This window comes from Pteropus medius, unplaced genomic scaffold (genome assembly GCF_902729225.1).
Source record: "Pteropus medius unplaced genomic scaffold, Ma_sr-lr_union100, whole genome shotgun sequence".
Taxonomy (NCBI): Eukaryota; Metazoa; Chordata; class Mammalia; order Chiroptera; family Pteropodidae; genus Pteropus; species Pteropus medius.
The window spans coordinates 1,114,823-1,126,916 of NW_024354911.1; positions in this window are offsets into that span (position 1 = coordinate 1,114,823).

Consider the following 12,094-nt stretch of genomic DNA (forward strand, 5'->3'; position numbering starts at 1 on the left):
ATATGCCTATAAATGCCCCCAAAGCTGGAGGCACCTAGATGGTTGTGATGGCTGGAGAAGCCCAGGATTCCAATAGGAAACAAGTTCAAATGGAAACTGACTCTTGCTGTTTTAAAGATGCCACCTCACAACAATTTTCAAAAATTAGACTTGGTACATAATGAAGGTTATGCAGAGTGTAAATGTTACCTTTGGAGCGATCGGAGTTCCAGTAACACACAATTTTAGGTCCTTTTCACTGCTGAAGAAATGAATTTCAACTCAGTGAATATGAGAAATATTTGTTTATTAAAAGCACATTATGAGGTAAAAGATGGGTCACACTTAAAATTGGCTGACTACGTGGAAAAAAGTTTACATACCTGGGGTGAGGGGCAGGTATGGGTTACAGCCAGGGGAGATGGAGACCTACAACCCCGGGGAAGGGAAAAGTCTGCATTATATTTGGGACCATGATAGGGTGGTTCCAAAGGCATTCCTAGGTGATTGGCAAGTGAGGTCATTTTGATTGACACCTGGCTGCTATATAACTCTGCCTAGTGCGCATGTGCTTACCCAGAATTTAGTCTTTTATAATTAGATTCATGAACCTCCAGGCATAAACACAGTATTATAATGAAGCCTAAATTGTGGGCAAATTAAGGTAGTACCTTCTGCGCAAGCATCTGCAGCAGATTAGATAAACTATAGATTATGGCCCTCATGTCCTTTGTCTCTGGGGATGCAGGAGGGATTCTCTAACTACCAATAGAGTGTTCTTTGGGAGGTCTCTAGGCTGGACCCCGACTCCTTTGTTTCCCTGTAGCTCATGTCCGATTAGCTACCTAACAGTAACATTTGGTGTTCTGAGTACCCCATGCCTAGAAAAGTTTTGGCTGTTCAAAAATAGCCAGCAAACCAGGCATTATAAGGAAATGCTTATAAGGAAATGCTGCCCAGTAGAATCTTATACTTCTCCAGCAGTCAATACATACAGATGTTGAGGAGAATCTTGGATAGCCAGCTGATTGGCCCCAGCCTTGCAAGGCAAAAATGTCCAGCTTTTCAAAGTTCAGACTTCAGGAGTAATATGCACATTTAAATAGGTTAGGGCTTTTAATTAGGCACCTGCCTTGTAATGCAAGACCCAGTTCCTAACACCTTCTGCTTCTCCCACACCTGCTCCTTGTTCCGGGTCCCCCTTATCTTGAACAACAGAGATTCTAGAATGCACAGTGCCCATTCTGTGGGCCTGACTTTAACATCCTGTGCCCTTTGGGCATGCGAGGTAGGGGTGGTGCCCAATCAAATGCACAATCTCCAGAAGTAAAATGATCCTTCCTTCATACTGATATAGTTTATCTTTCTAGGGAATTGCTGTCCACAAAGGTCCCATACATCTCAAGCTTTCAAGATGTTCAGGTGTCTCTTATTGAGGGAAGCCTGACCAGCCAGCGCCCCCTAGCCTTGCTCTAGCAATTTTTACTTCAGCCTTCAAGAGGAATATGTGTATTTGAATAGGTTAGGCCTTTTTATTATGAGTCTGCCTTGTAATAGATGTGTCACGGGATTCTCAAATGGCGAGACGGGATGCTGAGGCTATAAGCAGGAAGCAGCGTTTATTGATGCCAGCACCAGTTCAGCGGATTCTTATCCAAAAGCTGAGCCCTGATTGTAACATGACAGGCCGTTTTATACAGTCTTGTCATCCCTACACAGCTACAGAACATTGATTGATTGGCGAGCTATGAAAGAATAGATGTTAGCTGGAGAGTCCTTGAGGTGGGGGGAGGGTAGTCAGGAACGAATTCGTTTGAGCAGGAAATGGCCAGGCAGGGTCAGGCTGCCACATTCCCCCTCTGAGGCTTAGACTCAGGACTGGGTCAGAGAGCATCATCACCTTTTTCTAACTTTTAGTTTAGAGGCTGGTACCTCTATAGCATTAGGACTTTTGCTGTAGTATTATTGGCCCAATACTAGGAAGGAGCCTTAGGCCACCAGTTTAGGTTTGTGTGATTTAAAAACAGCATTCTTTTACATGGGGTTTCTCCAACACACTGAATGTTTCCTGGACCCATCTGGCCAAGACATTCTTCCCCGACTACTTCTAGGGAGAGGACTCAGCTCTGGGGTCAACCCTCTTCATGGTGAGCCACTGTGTGGTTCTGCTGGAGGAGGTAAAAGGCATCTAGGCTAGTTCTCTTCCAAGGCCAATGCTCACTCATGAGTGTTCCTCCACAAACCCAGCATTTAGTGACACCAAGTTCATGGGCTATTCTCTCAGCTAAGTCAACAAAGAGGTTCTTCCCTAGGTTTTTGCCCAAGGTGGCCTTTAGCTGATCATATATTTGTGGGCTTTGGGGCCTAGGAAACAGTGTAGGCTTAGATGAGGTTGGGTTAGGCAGCCATTGCACAATTTCTTTGACTACTGGGTCCTCTGCATGGTTATGGACCTCCTACTCCGCTTGAGTCCATCACCAACACGCCCAAGTTTCCTCTAATTTTTCAGGCTCTTGGCCGGATTGGCTGCTCTCAGATGTAACCTTTATGTATCCCATCCAATATTGGAATCCTTGATGAGTGCAGAGTGTGGTGTTTGGGGCATATCTTTAGGCTAGCTGTGGAAGCGAAGCTGGTGCCTATGTTGGACCCGATCCAGTTCTTTCGCATGCAATGGGTATAAGGGGAAGGAAAAGTGGGGAGACTGGCACCACACATATGGTGGAATAGGAGGAGAAGGAAAGGAGTCTTTAGGGTGCCATCCGGACGAGACATTGTCCTCAGGCTTCTGCCACATGTAGATTGGTCAGCTTTTGGTGTGACCAAAAGGGGGCTGATGTCTTACCCTTGGTCTGTTGGCACAGCTGGTGTTTTCTTCTGGAGGATTGCTCAGAAGAGTCTGGAATACATTCCCATTTTGCAGCTTCAGGTTTAAATCTGCTGTGATGTATCCAGGGTATTGTTTCAGCAACCTTAACTGCAGTGGGGATAGACAAAATGACAGTAAAGGAGCCTGCCTCTGCACAGTGGTTTCAGGGGGTGAATGCTTCACTCCTTTACCCAGACAGAGTCTCCTAGCTTAAAGAAATGAACTTCAGTGGTTAAACTGACAGGGAGCCTTTTCCTAACCCATTGGTTGAGTCTGAAAGATGGTCCCTAGGGTCTGAAGCTATTGTCTCAGAGCCAATTCATCTATTTCCTTAAGGTCTCCTCATAGTCCTTCGATGAGTTGTGGTGGCCAACCTGATTCTTAATAGTGCCATGGGGAGGACTTGGTTCCAATGTAGATGTGTCTCCTGACATAGTTTTCCCAAATAAGTCTTAAGGGTCCTGTTTATGCATTCTACCTGCCATGAACTTTGTGGTTGATAGGCAGTATGCAATTTCTACTTAATATTTAAATTCTTGGCTTGTAGCTGTACTATTTCTGCTACAAAAGCTGGCCCATTATCTGAGCCAATGGTAATTGGTAGGCCAGATCATGGAACAATTTCTCAGAGGAGCAGTCTGGCTATTTCTCGGGCCTTCTCAGTTCGGGCGGAATAAGCCTCTACCCAACCGGAATAGGTGCATACAAAGACCAAGAGATACTTGAGGCCCCCTGAAGTCTACTTTGAGTTCCTCAAAGGGAGTTCCACCGACACTTTGGATCCCCGGTGAGGCACATGGCCCTTGCCTGTGGGCACAGACTTTGCACCATTTACACACTGCTCGGAAGATGCTAGAGAGCTGGGGGACATAGAATTACTGGCCCAGAGTGGTTTCTAGGACAGTATGACCAACATGAGTCCTTTGGTGAAACTGCTTGACAAAAGCTGGGGCTAGGGTCCCAGGGACTGCAATTCGTCCATCCTTGAACTTCCACCATTCACAGGGGGCGAGACTCCCCTCCTCAGTCTTAAACCAGGCTTCTTCTTGAGGCAAGTACTTGGGGTCCTTGTGACAGGTGGAAGCCGAGGTATTTGATTCTTTCTTGACAGATTTCAGCCTTCCTTTTAGAGACTTTGTAATCCTCTTCCCAGGGATTGAGGAGTAGATGTGTTCCTTTCATGCATTCCTCATAGGTTTTTCTGCTAAAAGGAAGTCACCTACATACCAGAGTAATGTACAGCTGTGTTGGTTTGCTGGAAAGGCCTTTAAATCTGAGGCTAGAGCTGTCTCAAAGATGGTCAGGGAGTGTTTGAACTCCTGAGGCAGTTGCGTCCATGTCAACTGGCCCTTGTCTCTGCTTTTAGGGCTTTCCCATTGGAAGGCAAAAATTGGTTGACTCTGATGAGCCAGGTGAAGCAGAAGAAGGTGTCCTTGAGGTCCTGACAGGTGAAATGAGCTGCCTCAGTGGGGCCTAGGAGGTTATATGGGGACAACAGGGTGCAGGACGACTGTTGCCTGGTTGACTGCTTGTAAATCTTGGACCGGCCGGTATTTATTGGTCTCTGGCTTTTGAACTGGCAGGAGAGGCATATTCCAGGATGATTGGCAGGGACGAAGAATTCCATACTTCAGAAGTCTCTCTAAATGTTTTTGGATCCCCACTTGTGCCTTATGGGGGATGAAATACTGTTTTTGGTGGGCTGGCTCAGCTCCTGGTTTTAATTCTACCACCGCTGAAGGAATGTGTTGGGCCAGTCCTGGAGGGTTGTCTTTAGGTCACATTCTGGTCACCTTGAAGGGGAGCTCAGGTCTCTGCTGGGACCTTTCTATGAGACTATAGAGGTGCCATTCTTTTCCTTGGGCAACCGTGAGTGACATGATCCTTGATTCTGGCCTCCCCAAGGTTAGGGCTGCTTGGACATATGTCAAAGGTAATTTGAGCCTGTAGTTTTCCTAAAAAATCTTCTCCTGTCAGTGCCATGGAGCAGTTGGGAATATATAGGTTTTCATGGATGACTTCTCATCCTCCTAGGTTGCACCGGCAGGGCTACAGGAAGGGGCAACAGACTCGTCCCCCAGTTGCTCCCATAATGGTAGCTTGTCTTTGAGAAAAGGGGCCCCACAGGCCGAGTTACAACTGAATGTTCAGCTCCAGTGTCAACCATAATGTTAAGAGGTTGGCCCCCGACTATCATTTGGACAATAGGCACCTGGAATCCTAGCAGAATGGAGCCTGGTCTGGCCTAGTACTGGCAACCCAGGCTTCTTTTCCTTTAACTGACCTTGGGAGAGTGCCAAGGCTTGGGCTAGGAGGACCCTACAGTTATCCTTTAGGAAGACTCTCAACCAAACAGGTCGAGTACAAACTATTGCCTCCCAAGAATCAATGTAAGGGAATTAGTCTGGGTGGCCAGGTTGACTAGTAATGACTTGAGAAGTCTTTGCAATGATTTCCTTATCAAGAGCTTCCTCTGCTGGCCATCCAATGCCCAAAGAGGGCCAGTCAATCTCACAAAGTGTGCACTTAATGTGGGTGAGTTTAACTCCATAATCTCCTGAATAATACTTTTTGAAATTCTTAAATATACAACCTAAAGGTTTCTGTTTACTCTGTTGTCCGCCCATCCTTCCACTCGTGGTTGGTGACTCATATGCACTCAGATTTGCTTCACCGATCTCCGGCTGCTCCCCTCACGGGGATCTTTCAGGAGCCTCTTAGCAACTGGTGGGTTGGTATACACTCCTGACTCAGATCACTGGAGTAGACTCCAATCTAGTGACACCATCCTAAGCCATATGAGGTTCATCACAGAACTGCGGAAAGGGGCTCAGCTCTCACTTAGTAGAAGGCCAGGTCTCAGCCACACACAGTCACACACCAAACACACTCCACTCTCTGCCCTATATACCTGAGAGATCACAGTTTCCTCTAACACATGTTGAGTACTCAGGTGACCTTGGGAGTTGATTAGACTCTCCTTCTGTCCTCTAGCGGACAGGCTGTTCCTGGGACCTAGGTCCTTATCATTCAGTCAGGCAGTACTCCTGGGCTGGTTCCTACACCTCTCTGGAGTCTGTTGTGCTTCTGAGACTGGCTCCCAAGGTCACTGGAAGAGATGTTTCTCCCCTCATGGGCAAAGGGTCCATTAACATGCCAAGTGGAGTCCATGTTTCCCAGCGTCCTGAAGGCCAGATCCCAAAGACAAGGGGGGCGAAAAACCACCGTCTCCACATCCTGGACGAGCCCCCAGAAATGTTGCGGGATTCTCAAACTGAGAGATGGAATACCGAGGCTATAAGCAGGAAGCAGTGTTTATCGATGCCGGCACCGGCTCAGTGGATTCTTTTCCAAAAGCTGAGCCCCGATTGAAACATAACAGGCAGTTTTATAGTCTTGTCATCCCCACACAGCTACAGATATAAGAAAGAATATTGATTGGTTGGCAAGCTATGAAAAAACAGGTGTTAGCTGGAGAGTCCTTGAAGATGGGGGGAGGGCAGTCAGGAACAAACTCGTTTGAGCAGGAAATGGCCTGGCAGGGTCAGGCTGCCACAGAAGGACCAGCTCCTGAAACCCTCCATTCTCCCACACTGTTCTCTTGTTTTTGGTCTGAAAAAAAGCAGCTTACACATGTGCAGTCCCCATTAAGTAAGCCTGCCTCTGGCAGCTTGTGCTTCCTAGGCATGGGAACCAGGGGCAGTTCCTAACCAAGGGAACAATATCCAGAGATAGAGGGATAAATCCTTTACACAATTGTAATTTGTCCTTATAGGGAAGTGCTGCTTGGTCGGGTCTTGTTCTTCTCAAGCCTTCAAGATGTGTAGGTATCATTTATTGAGGAGAACCGTTGCCATATAGTCTAGGAACCTCACCTTGGCAGTGGAAGAATGTCCAGCAGTTTCCAGCTCAGCCTTCAGGGAGAATATGTACATTTGAATAGGTTAGGTCTTTTAATGAAGAACTTGCCCTGTAATGGAGGAGAAAACTCCTGAGACCTTCTGCTTTTTCTACACATATTTCTTGTTACAGGCCCCCTTTAGCCTGACCCACAGTGATACGGGCCATTATTTACAAATTGTGCTCACAGAACTTTTAATCACTTTATTTTCTTTCTTTGGGAAAAAACCCCTGTCCCTCAAATTCAGATAATTACCCTGAAACTTGTAACTCAGGTTATTGATTAAGTAACTCAAGTCTTCTGGTTATTGACTCATGTCCTTTGGTTATTGATTAAGGATCACTGAAGATTAGCATTCTTGTTGGTCCATTGTAAGCAGAAATTGCCTTATGCCAGGCAGGGCCATTGTAGCCATGGGGTGGAGGGAACCCTTAACCCAAGGCTTGCTTTTTAAAAGTAATATATTAACCAAGTCTGTCTTCCCAATGTAGGGAGGAGGCAAGAAAATTAAAATGTTAACCAAGCCACATTCAGAGACTGCAATATGCTGATCAGCTCTGTAGCCAGGCCAGGAGGACAGCTTCAGAACAAAGGAAGATTTCTACTGAGATTATTAATAACCCATTTCCCACATCTGTGAAGTGGAAACAGGAACCAAAAGAGTCATTCCCTATGGCTAAACCATGGGAAACCTATGGATTAAAGGCTGGGAACTGCCAGCAGGCATTTTATGCTACATATTCTTACCTTTTCATGCTACATACTGTTCCCCTTCCTCACTGTATGTCCATATCAAAGGAAATGAGCTAACAAAGTCTTTTAAACTAAAACTCACAGGTACTAAAGAATGATATATAAACTGAATTCCCTGAACACTCAGGGGTTCTCTCCGTGCCTTTACTCTCTCTCATTTTCCTCGTCTCTCTCTATTGTCACCAACCCTCTCACTGTCTCTCTCTCTGCCTCTGAGAGGAGACCACACTCTGTCTGTAGATTGTTGTCCCTTTTCTAATAAACTTTCCTTTTGACTCTAATTTTGGCATGTATGTTAAATTCTTTCTACACTCTCTGCCAAAGGACTTTCTTCTCTCATGCAAGGGTTGGTCTCCTCTCACCCCCAATTCCCATTTGGAGAAATTTGCCCTGTCTTGCATCATTCCTTTACTAACTTCTTCTTTTCACTTAATAATAAAATCGATAGTAAGAAAATTAATAGATATATGAGTTAAATAACGAATTTACATCTTCCTTTCTTTCTTGTCTAGGGACAGGGGTGGCATCTCAGCAGAATACATGCTTTGGCAGGAGAATTTGAGACTGTATTCTGACTGAGACAGAGAGAGAAAGAGCTCCATGAACTTCAGTAGTTGAGGACTATGACCCTCCTCAGCAGGAAGCAGATACAGAAGAAGAGACCTCCCATCCCTCAACATCCATACTAAAAAGAGGTTCATAGCTCTTAGAAAAAAGTTAGGCAGGAAAGATAGGGGATTTCGGGTCCCCTGAAAAATGCTGAGGCCATCCTGTTCTAGAAAAGGCCTGTCCCAGTTCACCCACAATAAAGCAAGCCAAAAGATATTTTTGGGCTAAAAAGTAACTTCTGCAAAGAAACAGGCAGAGAATTAGGTACCAGTTTAAGCTGATCACTCGCACCTGTGCAATGAAAACCATAATGACCTCCAATTCACCTGAGCCTCATTGTGCCATCATTATAATATAATGCATATACCTGAAAGTTCATTAATATCATTATAACAGACTGAATTCTGGGAATGAACATGTACGGAAAGTAAATGATGAGTCGCTGAGTCCCATCCATCTTAGTTATCCATTAAGGAAGCCTAATCCTCTAAGAAAAGTAAACGCCAACAGTAATTAGGTATAAAAACCCAAAGGTTTTGTTACCAGACCCTTGAGCCACCCTTTTCTTTTTCTGCCTGCTCCCACATCAGGAAGTATACTGTTGCTTTCCTTTCCTTTCCAATAAAGCTATTCTTTTGCTGCTGTATTTCGGTGTCTTGCTCAATTCTTTGTTTGAGACACCAAGAGCCTGGACAACCTGTCAAGAGGGGAACAGAACCTCATTCTCTGGTAACAACAGTGGCTGGTGCATGTGTAATATCTATTTTCTCAGCCAGCCTCTAGCAGCCTGTGTCCTCCAGGCATGGCAGCTAGGGATGGTTCCCAAGCAAGGGCACAGCCTCCAGAAGTGGAGGAGCCTTCCTTTACTGGAGATAGCTGGTGTTTATAGGGAAGTGCTGCCTCGTATGGTCCTGTGCTTCGCAAACCTTTAAGACATCCAAGTGTCTCTTATTGAGGGCATCAATGGCTGGGGAGCTGATTGGCTCTACACTGCCAAGGCCAAAATGCATAGTTCTTTTCAGCACAGACTTCAGGAAGAAATATGTGCATTTGAACAGGTTAGGCATTTTCATGCTGAAGGCTGAGGGCTTAGCGGGGGAGGGAGGGTGGTGCACGCTGCCTCCTGCAACTCGTTTTTCAGGAAACTTCTGTTGTTACTACCGAGGTGCTATTGCTGGGATGACCTAAGCTAAACTTCCCTCTCTGCCTATTTCTTAAAAGGCCTGTGTCTGACCTACTACAGATGCTCCTGAATTTTGGTAAATAGATTCACTCTTATCCCCCTATCCTGCCAAATCTTCTCTTACAAATACCACCATTTAAGAGTTCTTTCACCTTGTCTAGAAAATACACAAACAAATAACCCTCTATTACCCCCAAATATCCAACAAACAAGCAAAAATCCAGCTGGTATCCTACCTCATTCACTTTAGAAAGTCACTCTCATAAATACATGAAGCTTAATTACTATTTTCTCTCTTTCTCTGGCACAATTCCATTCCAGGATGAGCCCAGACTTATACTGGTATACCTACATCACTAAGGTGAGCTGGAGACCATATCCAAAAGTGGCCAGATGGTAGCACCATACATTCAAAATGACCTATACATCAAATTAGTCATTACCATCGTCCAGAAATTATTTACGTTCATGTGCCTCTGATGAAATCATTGCTCTGAAAACCCCACCCTTTATAAGCAGTCTTCTATATGTTCTTATCTTTATTCTCCCTATTTTTGCCTGATATCTTACCTGATCATACAGAGAGAAATTAGATACCATCTAGCAAGAGCTGAATCATCTTCCCCCCATACAAGGAAAAATAAGCACAGGCCCACATCCATCCTATTTTTCTCTGCTTGCCCTCATCTTGTCTGAAAAATATGTCCCTCTAATGTAGAGAGGAAGCAAGAGAACTAAAATGTTAAATGAAGCTGCAATATGCTGATCAGCTCTGCAACCAGGCCAGGAGGACACCTGCAGAACAAAGGAAGATTTCTGCTGGAGTTGCTAACAAACCATTTCCCCACACAAGAAGGGAAAACAGGAAGACAGAGCCTTTAAGTGGTTTGCTACACAAAATAAAATTATTCATTACCTGTGTCTATGGATCAAAGACTGGGAACTGCCAGCAGGCCTTTCACCTACATATATATTCTTACCTTTACACGCTACATATGCTTATCCTTTTCTATTGTATGTCCATATTATCAAAGGAAAATGGATAAACAATGGGTCTTTAAACTGAAATTCACAGAAACAAAGAATGATATATAAATTGAATTCCCCAAACACTTGGGGTCTCTCTCAGTGTCTTTTCTCAGTCCCTCTTAGTGTCTTTTCCTCCATCCTCTCAGTGTCTTTACTCTGCCTACCTCACTGTCTCTGTCCCTCTCTTTGTCTGTTCCTCTGAATCTCAGGCTCTCTTGCTCTCTGGCTCTGAAAGGAGACCATGCTCTGTCTATAAAATGTTACCCCATCTCTAATAAACTTTTCTTTTGACTCTAATTTTGGTGTGCATTTGAATTCTTTCTTGTGCTCACAAAATGCTCTCTCTCAGTGCAGGCCCGCTTGGGAGAATTTGCCCTGTCCTGCTTCACCTCCTGTCAAAAGCCAAACCCAAGATGAAAGACTTAGATGTAAAAAACACCAGAATATTATTTTGAGCTACAGATACTTTAAAACAACAACAACAACAACAACAACAACAACAACAACAACAACCAACAAACAAAACTCCTCAAAACAGCAGGTACAAGAAGGATGCTGTGACCTTTCCTTTCTGAAAGCAAGTGATAACCCCCACTCTCCTTATGGAAGATAACTTCCTTATTCCAAAAGAAGAGTGACATTCTTATTGTCCAGGATGAGAAGTTGAGAATGAGAGAATTCTGAACAAAAAGACCTTGTTAATAATAATTCTTATCTTCCCTTAGCCTCTCCACCTAGTTTAGTTACTTTTCCACAATCACCTCTTTTTCAACTTAATATAAAAGCATTTAAGTATTGTCACTTCTCTGGGTCTTCTCTGGTATTTTTAGGAGGACTCCATTTATAATGTAAAACTTAAAGGAAATAAATCTGTATTTCTTACAGGCTCAGTCATAAACCCTAAGGAGGTGGAGGTGAGGTTTTTGCTTCAGTGACATCTTCCTTTCTGGCATCTTTGAATTCTACCTTCTTCATTGGCTTGATTCTTCAGTATGCTGACATGCTCTCAGCTACCATCTTAAGAAACTCTATGAATATGGGTGATGTCTTTCAAAACTAAACAGATATACTCTTTCTGTATGATTTAGTTATCCATCTCACTCTTTGGTATTGATTGACTAAAATGAGTTGAAAACTTATATCCACACAGAAACCTGCACACAGACATTTATATATAACTGCCAGAATTGGAGGCAACTGAGATGCCCTTCAGAAGGTGAATGAACACATAGTCTGAGGTTCATCCAGGCAATGGAGTGTTATTTTGCACTAAAAAGAAATGAGAGAGCTATAGAGCCATGAGGGGACAAGTGGGGATCTTAAATGCATGTTGCTAACTAAAAGAAGCCAATCTAAAAGGGTTATATATCTCCTGATTCCAATTATATATGACATTCTGGAAAAGGCAAAGCTATGGAGAGGATGAAAAGATCAGTGAGTTGTCTGGGGTTGCGGGGTGGGTAGTGGATGGTAGTGGTGGGGGGTGGGAACTGGGAACAAATAGGTGGAACACCGAGAATTTTTAAGGTAGTAAAACTATGTATTCTATATGATATCATACTGATGAGATACATTTGTCAAAATACATAGATAAAATGTACAACACCAAGAGTGAACCCAGATGTAAACTCTGGACTCTGGGTGATCATGATATGTCAGTGGAGATTTATTGATTGTAACCAACACACTGCTCTGGTACAGGATGTTAATAGGGTAGTGGGGAAGTGGAAGGCTCTGAGCACCTGTGTGTGCGTGTGTATGTGTGTGTGCG